This window comes from Rhopalosiphum padi, chromosome 2 (genome assembly GCF_020882245.1).
Source record: "Rhopalosiphum padi isolate XX-2018 chromosome 2, ASM2088224v1, whole genome shotgun sequence".
Classification (NCBI taxonomy): domain Eukaryota; kingdom Metazoa; phylum Arthropoda; class Insecta; order Hemiptera; family Aphididae; genus Rhopalosiphum; species Rhopalosiphum padi.
The window spans coordinates 78,650,207-78,665,398 of record NC_083598.1 but is presented as its reverse complement, the minus strand read 5'-3'; positions in this window follow the sequence as shown (position 1 = coordinate 78,665,398).

Sequence of the window (15,192 nt, the reverse complement as noted above, 5' to 3'; positions counted from 1 at the left end):
TTTATTTTATATGTAGTTAAAATTTTTTTAACGACTATAATATTATAATTTATTATTATAAATTTAAAAACTCAAAATTACCCAATGAAATTTTGATATCGATAAATCAAAATATTTCAAAATATCATTAATGTTGAAAATTAAAGCAAAAAAATGTTTGTTTCATCGCAAGACATACAATAATAAATATTATCATTTACAAATATCATTTTTTTACTTTAGTAAATGTTTAAATTAATATATGTACAATCTTAGCTAGACATTCCTTAAAAATTGACATAATTTCTATCTATTATGAATTGTAGTGTTAAATATGATTTCCATAAACCTTGAGGACACCAATAGAAAATAAACGTATGTACTGACAGCGAATTGGAGTAAGAAATGTTGTTGCAATGTCATCTGAAAAAATAGAATTGAATCAAAAAAATTATTACAAAGGTATATAATAATAACTTAAGTAAACATTCCATCTAATTCTTTATTGATGAAAAATTATATGTCCTCTTAAGATTTGGGAGTACCAGAAAGTCCTTCTAGTAGTTTGTTTTTAGTACTTTATGTATCAAGAATCAAGATGAACTTTGAATTATCATATTTATGTATTATATGTACATAGTTTAAATTTTAGTACATACAGACCAGAGGTTCCTAAACGTCTTTCTCCCGTAAACCACGTAGGTATCAATTTTTTCAATTTTCGAACTCTTAATATTAAATTTGTACAAATAAATATAATGGTGTTTTTAATAGCTTACACGGAGCTACTTACTTGAATAATGTTTACTACGGAATGAACATTTTATAATAATGACAATATTTATTTAATTTTTTAATTATTTAAACGACAAGAAATGAAAATTAAAACTGATAAAATAAAAGAAAAATTATAATGTTGTTTTTCGTTCGCATTGTCTCACACATGTTTTTCGTAAAAATTACGATGCACTTGTTTTTGATTTAATAACTCTCGAGGACCCCTATTTTTATCTTATGCAGCCCCATTTTTTTTCTTCGTTGACATGGACACAAGGGGGGTCTACAGACTTCTTTGTGTAACCTCTGATATAGACTTGTATTGTGTTATATAATATTATACCAAATACAAAATATATTTATTATTAGTAATTTATAAAAAGAATCAAATTTCACAGGTTTGATTGAAACCCAATGTTTTTTGTTTATTGTAATTATTAGTTAATTAAAACTGATTTGTTGAATATTGTACTATTTATATATATGTATTATATATCTTTATTTTTTTTTTTTTTGGACTTTGAACAAACTATAATATTAATTTTTTATACAATTTTGTGAGCTTTATTCTAAACTGAAACAAAATGTAGCTATTTTATGATACAAACATCAAAATTGATTTATTTAACGATTTTACGCATATTAATATCATTAAATAATAAATCTAATGTCTTATCTTACGGAAATAGACCGTTGAGGCAATTACAGTTGTTCACAGCCCGTAAAAACTAACGTATTGTAACCTCATTTTTCTTTCTATCTTAGGACATTTACCTTCTTTAAAATGTATAATTTGGATCAATAATCATCGATACATCCTCTACAAATTACCAATGAAGTATTATCTGCGTACAGCACGTTTTCACAGTTTTGAACCAATTTTCTATTCATTGTGATGGATAATTGACACCTTCGTGTGACGTGCAGGAAACAATTGCATTGTGTGCAGCATCAAATATCAGTTAATTATGTATCGTATTCCAGAACAGTGATTATTTGATCATTAATATTGTAACACCAATTTCTAGTGTCTCACTCACTCGGAGCAAAATTGGATTTGAAATACATTTGTAATAAGCCTTAAGTCTTCTAATGATTATACTAAATTACTATAATTTATAATGTATTTTATGTTATGTTGGTTTGAAATTATTTATGAACAAGATTCAACCTAAATATAACGAATATAATTAAATGTTAAATATCCAATGTATTATAATAAAAATAAATAAAAAATATCAACACTTATCAATTATAATACCTACCTAAAAAAACAATAATAACACATAATACTCGTGTATAAATAATAAATTTGGTCAGATGTCAAGGTATTTGTAGCAATAACACGTGAACGCTACAGTAGCTAACAAATTTTTATTATATATTACGCGTACTGCTTTTTTTCGATAAAATGTAGTATAACCATAATAATATACTTTTTTTTTTTTTTAAATAAGCGCAAATTTTTTTATTTCCATTAGAATAACCTAGCTATAATAAAATAAATTTATTTTATAATAAACTAAACTAAATACGATTCATTCTAAATTAAATATAATTTTACACATTCTAACAAAATAATTAAATTTCATCACTGTCACATACATGATTAAATATGTTTAAAAATATATATACGTTTTCTGAACATTGATAAATTTAAAATTCAGATTTAAATTTTTTTTCTGAATAAATCCTAAATATATTATTTCTAACAAAAAAAAAATACTTAAAGTAGACTCCTACATTTGTATAAAATAAGTCATGATTGTAACGAAATGTTTTTATAGTGTAGTAGTATTATATTATTATGCCGTTACGTATAAAAAAAAATGACTTCCGACCATTGAAAAATAATACTATAACATGTTGAATTAAAAAAAGGTGGAAAAAAGGATACCGCTCTGCTGTGTAGTAAAAGTCGAGTGGGTTACTGTAATAATTGAAAATAATTATTTAACCTGTGAAAATATAATGTCGTAAAAATTTGAAATTCAAGCGCTCATAAAACATTAATTTGACACCCGATAAAATTTTTTTTTTTGATATAAGTTGAAAACTTGTAATGAACCTTGTATTAAGTTTTCAAAACTTAAATATGAAAAAAAAAATTATGAATTTTTAATTACAAAATAATTTGAACATTTTAAAAATTTTACGAATTTCATCGAAACACTAAATAAAAATGTATATGCACATGAATCCGTGATAATAACGCAAACTTAATCATTTCACATACATAATACTATTTGTAAATGTACTTACAAAATTGAAAATACGAATGAATTATTAATTTTTAATAATAGTATCTGCTGATCGAACAAATATTCTTAATATTTTTTATGAACGATACATGCGATATTTACTTACATAGCATTGCGTAATTCAATTTTTGATAAAACACTTCAATTTGATTCAGTTTTTAATCTAACAAATGTTATTAAATAATAGATATACATTATATTATGCTGTCGTAATATTTGATATCTTGACATATCGAAATAGTCTATTCAAAATTAATAGCAAAACAATCATAAACCTATTTTTAAGAAAATAATTGTAATGTTACAACTATAATAAAGTATAATATGAAAAACTAAAAAAATGTCTTACTATATATCTTTGAAGACACTGTTAGCTGTTTATTATTAGACATGTTACCGATTACGACGTTTCATTTTATTGTTATCAAAACTACCTATTTGATGGTTATCCGTCATAACGTATGACTTTAATACTATTACTACCATTATTTAAAAGCTTACAAAATAATAAAATAATGAACTTGTCTCCTGCACAGACGCAAAAGTATCAAATGTATTATTTTAAAAATGTTTCTTAATGAGCACTAATATTTATACACTTAAACTTACTTAAATACCACAAACTAGTAAATTTGATAGTATAAAATAAAGTTATCTAGTGATTGTAACTTAAAGCAGAAGATATCACACTGAGTTTGGCCAACATCTTAGAAGTCTTAGGAAAATATTTAGATGATATTAAACATTAACATTTTTAATATAATAATACTTATCATTTTAAATAGAAATACATATGTTTAATATTTAGGACATTTAGGTACTAATTTTACCGGTTTTTTTTTTACGATAATGAGTATTATTCGTGCGTTGATGTGTCGATATCTACGGGCCCGGTCGAAGGATCATCCCACCAGTGGATACGTCGCATAGATTTCAGTCAGAACCACAATACACATACCCAATACACGGGTAATAGCAATATAATTGGATGCTGTTTAATGCACGCTGACCAGAACGAGTGCGTTGCACTCTAGTCCGCGGCCCAAGGCGTACGACAATAGGACGCCAATGTGATTGTGTATCGCGTGTGTACATTTCGAGCGTATTACTATTATCAGCGTCACGTCCCTCTTTGCCGACATTTCACACCCATTTTCTCCATTTAATTTCGCACTCAAATAATTTATAATTAAGTTCCTGCAGCCCTGGTTTCATTCAGCGATTTACAAAGAACGCGGTCCATATACAAGTGACGAGATACTCGAATGACGACTACAAATAGAACGCACATACATATTATATTATTATATACACTCACGGTTGGGTTAAATAATTATCACAGTCAAATATCCGTAGGACATTTTGAAATTCCGTGAACCAGACTTGATATACATATATTATATTAGCTATATTCGTCGTGAGTCTAGGCATAATCCGATTGATTTTTCTTTATTCTATAAAGGTTATCTTTTTTCAATTTCTTCATATTATTATAGTTTATGGGGACATCAGTAAAAGCAGCGGAAACGAATTAATAAATATCTATGAAATCACATGGTTCAAACACAATTTTAGGTAAGAATATAATCATTTTTTGCTAGTATTAGTTTAGCGATGAATCGCTGAATTTAAAACAATAATTCTGGTGTTGAAGTTTAAAATAATAATACACCACTCTCTTAAACCGAAGTATGGTAAACGAGTTAAGTGTCAAACGCATGTATCGATTTTCAGCATTCTGAATTTATTATGCCATTAAATTAAATCAATCAGAAATAGAAAATATTACAAAAGTAAATCATTTAGATATAAATAATTTATTATTTCATATTAAGTACAATAATATTAGGGTGGTAATTGCAAAATAGCTGTCTATCTGTTGGAGACATAATATGGCTCATTTATTTTTATAGGTATTATCGAATTGCACTTATATTAGTCAAAGAACTACACACAGGTAAAAAACAGGTAATGGTTGAAATGCACTCAGACTCAAAAAAGGTATTCTGATAAAAATATCATAAATTTTAAGGGGTTTAACTCTAAAAAACACTCATTTATCTTTCCATTTACGGGCTAACAATAATTTTGATCATTGTCGTGATGACGTGAATTTTTATATATATATATATAATAAAATTATGTTAATATATAATATATTAATGTATTTAAATGAAAATTCTACCGTCCAAAAAGCTACAGATAAAAAATACAAAAATAAGCAATACAGAACATCTTATCAGGTTAGGGTACCGTTTTCAACTTTTTTTTATACAATATTTTTATGCTAAAATAATTTATTGTTATTATTTAACACAATTTATAAAAATGTACAAAAACATGACGCATTTTAAATTTGCCAAGATTTTTAGTGGACTATATTATGATAAACTAAATCCTCTGACTAATTGTCACTAATCGGAGTAATATTATCGCCGTATCTTAGTATTACCTACTTAATGTTGTTTATCATGTAAACAACAATTTGAAACGTTAATATTTAGTTCACAATCGAATAATATATTGTGTTTATTATTATAGGTTAACAAAAAATTAATATTAAAAAGATTATCTTTTATGTTAATCCAGTCTCTGAATAAATATCTTAGATTCAAATATTTAAGTGTTACAAATGTTTTTAAAGCATTTTTAAACTTGTCAATTATTTTTTTGTAATAATTATAACAAACTGAAACCGGGTAATTCATTTTTGAGCATATAATTGTATGTATTTTTCAATTTTGCTTATTTTTTTCGATGTTTATTATGCATAGTATATATGTTTTCATATTCGATTTATGTCGTTATTGTTTATTGATTGTGTTAATTCAATTTACAGGGGAGTAAAAAATGTCTTCTCTAATAACTTTTAATTGTCTATAAATATTTTTTTCAGCTACTTTTCTCTTTACTGAATTTAAAATATTTTTTTGAGGTACCTACACGGTTTATAAAAATTGTAATGTATAATAGTTTAAAAATCATTTTAAGTGTGTCTTGTAAACTGGCGACAATGACAAATTTTCTGACGGTGCTGATAGAGTCGGCCGATTCGGGAATCGTGATTGAACGATAGGTATACATATACTAAATTGATACCGAAAGTTTAAAATTGTTTAATATTTCCCTTGGTTTTTATTTTATGTTGATATAAACTCCATAAGAGGTGCATGATGAGACGTAAAATTAAATTATCTATAACCTGTTAGTATTAGTGGTTATTTTTCAAAAATATGAAAATATAATATAAAATATAGGTATGTTATAATACAATGATAAAATAAAAATATAACACATTTTTATAATATATACCTAATATTACATATTTATTATTCAATCAACATTATTTTTTATTTCAGAATATTATATAAATTATGTATTTATGAATAGCATGTTTACGATTTCCTTAGATTTCAATAGATGTAAGTAAATAGCTTTTACTGCAAATAAACAACTTATTTGAAAATGAAGAATAATATTCATTTATTAATGAATAATCATAATTAATTTTTCATTATTAAAAGAAACCAATAAAAATTAAAGTTATAACAACTGTTGGATAACTATTTTATTTTATTACAATAAAGCCATAAAGAATATTACTCATGCAAAAATAAGTTTGTACCAAAACCGTGTATGCAAAAATGCATTGTAATAAAATATATGACTAAAAATTAATTATACTTAAATAAGAGAATTCAAAAATAATCTTACAAAATTATTATTTCTTAGAAAATTTTATTTATACAAAAAAAAACAAATTTTACTTCGATAATTATATTTTTATAGTAATATTGTGTTAAATCAAAAAGAAAATATGTTTTGACTCGTGAGTACAATCAATAATTTATTCTTAATTGTTTTCTAATTTTATATTTACAAATATTAAAAATTGAAAATTCAATGAGATTACATTTTATTTTATTTCTCTATATAAATTACCTATACATATATTGAATGTATTTTTTTAAATAAACTTGTACTATTTAATGTATTATATAATACTATTACTTGGTATAATCAATAATAACTTTTAGTACCGAGTAATGAAAACGTATTGCATACAGTTATTCATTTTGTGAAGATATATTTATATTTTTAAATTATTAAATAAAATAGTTAATTTATTGAACCAATTAGTTACATATTCAACGTACCAACATTATTTACTAATGAAACTAAAAATTAAAAGCTAGTAATTACTTCGTCTCATTGAATGAGTTGACGATAAGTGATGACCATAATGATGAATTATAATTTATTATTTTAAATTTATATTTGCATATATTTTTTAAAACCCGTTATTTATTATACTATTGATCAATACCACTATTTAGTTGTGTTTATTATTTCTGGAAAATTTTATCTTATATTAAAATCCAGTTTATTCTTTAGTGACCCATTTAATAAAAATGATAGGAGTTTAAAAAATAAAGATTTATAATTTAAAACTTATTACATAATAATCTCTATTGTCAGTATTCATAAAGAAAAGCTGTCTGTCCAAATTATATGGACCCGTTTAAACTCATTTTTATTATGCGTTGTCAGATTGAATATCTACGATCTGAAAATTTATAAGACACTGACAAATTTACATTTTAATTAAATTATTAATTTTAAATACAATTATGATATTATGATACCTATTTACATTTCTCTTATATGACATGCATCTTATCATTATTATTACACTTAACTGTAAAACCATATAGTTTAGATGTATACAACCATTAATTAAACATTTTTTTTTGATTTAAGACAATAACCAAATAGAGTATAACACGAAGTATTTATTTTTGTTTGAGCGAATTCTTGTATTATATTTATGTATAAAGAAATACCTTACTTTTTACTTAAAAAATGCTACATTGTCATCATTATTAATTATATTATAATATCATATTGATTTTTTTTGAGTAATTTACTATCAATCACATTCTTACAAACGTATAAATTAAAAAAATAATTTGTCGGTTTAAATATCTATATGAAAAATATAAATGCGGATCGGACGTGAGAACATCTTACTAAAATGGACATAATTACTTTGTAAAAAATAATAACAACAATAGTAAGACGATTGTAAGACAATAGAATAAAAGGCGATTGTTTCAATTTACCAACGCGTATAAGTCGTATAACTGACAAAAATAACGTGAAAAATACAAAAAATGCAGAAAATCGAATTATATAAAATGTAACGGTATGCTAATTAAAAAATAGACCAATGTGTATTAAAGTATATTATACGACGTTAAGTCAGTACCTGCATAGCGAATAATAACGGCGTAACGTTCGTGTTATAGGTTTGGTTACTACTACAGTACTACTTACTATCTACCATATCGTATATCAGCTATTATATGCATTAATATTATGTTATATATATAATAATATAGGTATTGGAAGGATTACTAATGTATATATTTTCTCCGATGATTAAGATAATAATATGATAATAATAATAATTAAATTTATAATGGCAATCAAAATATTATGTGTGTCATATAACCTATGTGGTCATGGCTAATATAATATTATCATCTTATATAGATCCAAATGGAAAATCTGTAGAAATTTTGTGTATAATATGTCTTGTAACCTCATATACCTAACCTAACCTAACCTATACAATAAATAGTTCTATACTATTATTGCAAAGAACATTTAAAAATAACATATCTGATAATATTCTCACCATCCAATGGTACAATTAGGGGAGGGGGTCATGGGTTAAAATCCTCTCGGCTTAATATTTTTTTTTTTTTTTTTTATCAACCATAGATATAGAAAAAATAGTTTGCTATATTTATAATGAACAAAAAAAAAAAATACAGAAGCCTTTTTACAGTAAATGGAAGTTAATGATGTAAGTGATAAAGTATTGACCAATGTTAGACTTAAAATTCTTGGAAACATAAGACTCAATTTGAACGACTTAATTGGAAAAAGTTACAATGATGTGGTGGGAATGTAATTTCTAAACTTTTGTTACATTTTTCTACTCCGAACAACCAGCAAAATACAAATCAATACAATATATTAACAAACAATTCATGTGATATTTACAAAGGTTTAATTGTTGATTTAATATCTAAAAAAAACTTTTAAGGAATAAAAAATCATTAACTTATTTTTATAAGATGGTAACAGCATTTTAAATCACAGTCATAATTTTACTATAAGTTTAAAAATGTAATAATTATGCATTCAAATCGCCAAAAATAACTATAACAATCGACATTTTTCACTGAAATCCAGAATTTTACCCAATAATTTTTAAATGATTACAAATACTTATTACTTATTAATAATTTATTCACTATCAAGATCTTTTTCTACATTACATTTATTCTCAAGTTATACTTTAAGTACCTTAAAAATTATTATTACAGCCTAAATGTCAAGAAAGATTAAACTATTTGGCAACGAGCCATATACACCTAGACATATTTATCCAATTATGTTAATTGATGAAATGGCAAAAACTTCAAACAAATATAATTTAGTAAGTTATTATATTTCTGTATAAAGTATATATTTTAAATATGACATTGATTTTTATTTTATATTACAGAAAAAAAAAATCATTATTTAGTACCGCTATTCATATAATATATGTACCTAATAATGCGAGTATGTAATATAATTCATATATAAATAACATATGTAATTTATATAACTACAGATAATATTCATATGGTTATTGCTGATTTTGTTCTTACATTTTTAATTCGAGTTTCAAATTTTAAATACGTTGATAACATATAACATAAAACAGTCGAATTACGATAACTCGAAGTTGAAGGGAAATAAAAATTCGCTTCGAGATATATAGGTATGCATTATTCGAGATATCTAACTCGAATTTATATTAATTTATGTATAATTTATATTTGTAGGGGAATAAAAATAAATTAGAGTTGTCAAGCTTTTCGAATTATTGCGATTTAACTGTACAGAGAAAAATTAAAATAAAAAAACAGACAGAACACCATTTCGAAACAGGTACGAATGAAATGTGAGTTGCTTTTGATAAACTTTAAATGGAACTATTATAAATGTATGAAAAGGGGCCTTTTGATCGCTTCATTCCGACGTTTAATACATTCCTTTGCTCACTTCTTATATGTTTTGGAGGTGATTCAAAGTTTCCGTGTATGCATTGCCAATATGGTTAAGATTGAATACAACTACGTTTTATTAGTCTTCTAGTCAAATATTAAAATTCATATTTGCATATATTGTGGTAAGTCAAAAATTGTTCCACAACAATCGCACATATTAATCGCATAATTAACATTCCTATATATATAAAAACTAATATTGATTGAATATTATGTGATTTTATTATTACAAATTGTATTTGTAGTTAATACAATGCTTAAAATAATAGGTCCTATAAATACTTATTATATAATGTACAATATTAGACAATTTGCAAAATCTACAGGTATATAATAATAAAAATCTTGTAAAATAGTCCTTATCTATATTATTATTATTATTGATTATATTAATGACTCATATTATGATAATTAATTATTTTATCTTTTGATTATATTCTCACCATATACATACCTAGGTAAAATATTAATAAATATATATATATAACATTATTTATTGTTATGTCGTTATAATATTAATATTTGTAGAATCAATATCTAATGAATCGTTTAAAATTGTATGCATTATATTTTATATAAATATCATTGTCATTACATACATCATAATAATGTGCACTTTCTGAATTTATTGTTTATCTTTTCACGTGGTGTCACAATCCCTATGTGTGTACTAAATTTTATTCTTCTGATATAAATATCAATATGTTTTTAGTTTGTTTTAAAATAAGTAATACAATAACGTACAGATTAGTCACGGTTAAACGGTTTAGCCATCAAAAATGGTCATATATCACTCGGTACAATACAAAAATGAGATGAAACATTTTGCGTAGGAGTTCCTGGTTTTTTCTAAGTCGGTCATCACGCTCTGACCGTTTGATCAATGGATCACGACTAATTCAAGCCGACAAAAACGATGTGTCACATGACTCTCGTATTCTTAATTTCATCACCCAAACGTCATTTTTTTTTTTACCTGTATATAGTATGGATATATAGTATGATTATTTATTTAGTTGATCAAAAAAAATATATTAGATAGGTGTCTAGCTTTTAGGTGGAAATGGATGATACGAGTATACTGACATAACGGAGACAACAGATATAGATATATTTTAAGTACCTATAAAAAAATTACACAATGATTTTTGATGATAATAAATTATAATATTAATCATAAATACTAATAATTAAATAATTTGTATAAATTATAACTTTAATAACCTGGAATATTAATTTAGTAGTATCTTTACTATTATATTACTATTTATTATTTATATGAACTTTAAAAAGTAATTATTAAAAATTCGTTTAATTGTATATTTGTATGCTCTATATAACCAACATAATACCTATAAATGTTGAAAAATATTAATAATACTATTAATAAATACTTATAATGAATAATATACAATGTATTGATTTTTATATAAACGAGGAACTAAAAATGGCACATATTTAAAATTGAACATAATATGAATAAATGTGTATTTTTAAATTTAGAATTAATACAAAGTAATCACTGTATCTTAAAGTCGAGTAAAATTATTTTTTAATTCCGTGTGTGACGTGAATTCGATATTATGAGAGTATTTTTATTTATTAGATTCAGATAGAAAATGTGTGAACCATAATCTTATAACAGTCTCGTTTTCAATAAAGGTAATAAAAATTACCATTTACATATTATTAAATTTCCATAACCGTTTCAATTCCTTATAAAATTGTTAAAAATAATTTAAAATGTAAGAGTAATACATTTTTTTTCTCTAAATTTGACGTTCATATTGAATCTACAAATAAGACATAAATAAAAACTTATAATATTCTTAATTTAATAAATTAATTTTATATTTATGTGAGTCAGATAAAAATGTTTTCTTTAGAATATACCGACTCTATTTAATAGAGTCAGTATATTCTACAGTTTCCAACCCACTTGAACTGAATTAAATGTGTAGCTAATATGGGTATGTCTTACTATATATTTATTTAATTCTTTATAATATAGTGTTGAGTATATTTTAACTGTCAGAGTATTTGAAATAAATATAGGCATTAGTATGAACGTGTGTATAAATCATTTTATACATTTTTTAAAATTATTTAGTTCATTTAATTAAGTTTCTAACATAGCTGTAAAGAATATTTTGTTAAACTATTTAAAAAATACCATAACGTACTTAAGAAATTTAAATATTTTCCTTTTGAACGATATTATAGTTTGAAACAATTTTAAACAAGTAAAGTAGATCTAACAAAAAAAAAAAAGATAAATATATATGCTATATTATAATTTCAGTTATCGTTAAAAAATATTTTTAAATTTACAAGATAACCAACACATTTATTTATTCTACTGTATAGGGTCTATACTTTAAACTATAAGCACCTGAACCCACTGAACCGCGGAACTAGAGTCAAACTTCTTTATTGTTATTATTCATCTTAATGCGATCATCAGAAGAAACCGGTCCTGTGCATTATACACGATGATTGTATAGTGTATACCCACCACAATTTTTAACTCGGTGTGTTTGAAACAACAATTGCAGTTCAAAATACAATAGATTCATCGTTTTTAAATAAGCGTGCACTTCTAAGTAACCCAGTTATCTGGTACATGTACCCATTTTGGTATTATATTCTTCTTGTCGCATCAAGTTGTTAAAAATTCCAAAACTAAATAAGTCATATCCACTGAATATATGTATACTAGTTTATCAACATACATTATTTTTTAAAACTTATATAGATTACATTTGACAAAAAGCTATACTACCCAGGCAATGATATAATAATGGTAATATACTAACTTAAGAAAATCTATAAATGTAGAGTACCTATGGAACTGTTACAATAACTTTTAATATAATAATAATAAAAAATAATGAATCACCACATAACTTTATGAAATAATTTAAATTTTAATATTATATTTATATATGATTTTACTTAAAAATTTAAATTTAAGTGTTATATAGACTTGGAGAATAATCTTAGAATTTTTTAGTACTGATGAGTTATTTATTTATAAGCTCAACTAAATTATATACTTAGATTTTAAATTTATTATCTAATAATTAATAAGTCTTAATTTTTAAAGTAAAATTTTGCCAATATTTAATTCAAATTGTCTGGAAATAATAAATAATATAGTCGTAGATGATTGGCTTAACTATTCTATTTAGATATTTAGTCGACCGTGTAAATTAAATAATTATAGTCTGTAAACTATAGTGTAGAGTGTGGGTGTCAGACGTGAGTAATGAGACAAAATCAAGTGATAAGGAGTGTAATTATAATACTTTATTTTTTTCACACTTTTTTAGGTAACAATGTATCAACAAAATATTAAAAATGTTTTGTTTATATTTAGCAATTAGCAATCTCATGATCAAAAATCCAGTTTTTATTGTACGGTTTTAGTTGTAGTCAAAAATAATACAATCTACTTGTATTTATAATCTACCAAAAAAACAGCATGATAGAATCTATTTTAACAAAAAATTAATTTTGTTGGAATCTAAAAAAATATTAATTGTAATTATAATAATATTGTAGTATGCATAATATATTATATTACTGACATTATGATTGTTACAAGCATAGACCAAAATTGAGTTAAATATTGTATAGCCTTATATTAAATTAAATTATTTTATTTTTATTTTTTATTTAATCATAATAATATTACTTGTTTTTAAATCCTAAAACCATAAATAAGTAATACTAATATTAGTATAACATTATACTTATATAATTTCCTAACTTATATGTGCACGCAACACATCTAACACGAATGTCTTGAATAATGCTGTTTACTTGTAAGGAAGAAAACACTTATTGTTCTTATGATATACAAACATACAATAATATTGTGGTTATGAAATTTCCAGTGTAATGCTAGTTTCACAAAATTCGCCAATTTTTTTTCAACTATTAAATTACGGTTACCGTTAGAATTATTACACACACCATTCATATATCATGACTCATTGCAAAACAAAATATGACTATCATCGTTCGTCTTTGATATGATTAATAACTAATAAATCAAATATTATTTACGTCATATAAACTAAGCGATTTGAATTTGATATAAAACATGCCTTATAAAATAACAACATAGACCTATTGATAAAATTGTAAAAATTTTGGATTTATTATTCACAGGCATTCGAAACTTTTTGATACTATGTATTATACGATTTACTACACACTATCGCATTTTCAGTGTATTCCGATTTTTTAAGTTATTTATATACCATGGAACTATTCACACCAATTTACGATAAGTCAGTATTGACCATTGAGTAATATATGCTAATAATAAAATTAATGATATTATTTTAAATAATATCATGATTATTATTATCTAATAAATAATAATATATGCTACTATTTTTTGGAAAAATTAGTTCAATACTTACCATATTAATTAAAATATAAATTACTAACAGCAATATAAATAAATAATTAAATATCCTCTTATAAATTAAGGCTGACTTGTCTCAGTTGAGAATATTTTTTTTGTTGAATTCGATATCCATTTGGTCACCTCCGTTACAATGACCTACTCAAATAGGAGTTTTACGTTCGACGCCTACTCTATAACGAGAGCTACTTCTCTGGTTTTTAAATATAAATTATTATATAATTTAAATATTTTTAATTGGATAAATTTATTTATTTTCCTTTTAAAACTCATCTGCTTATTAATGTTTAAAGGAATATTTAATAATTGATAAAGAAGTTAAAGCAACGTATTTTAGTATTTTACACAGCATTTTAAAATAAATACATTCAGAATTTAGAACATAAATATTAACTAAACATACTTATAATAATAATATATTGTTGAAGAACTTCAGAGGTTTATCAAGTGTGAGTAGTGGACTACCCACAGAAAATATACTTGATAGGCGATTACGATATTAGATTTTGTTTATTGGATATAAAATAAATGTTAGTTCGATTAAGTGCACAATTTGGAATGGTATTTACATTAAGTCGTAAATAGAGTTCAATATTACGTATAACCA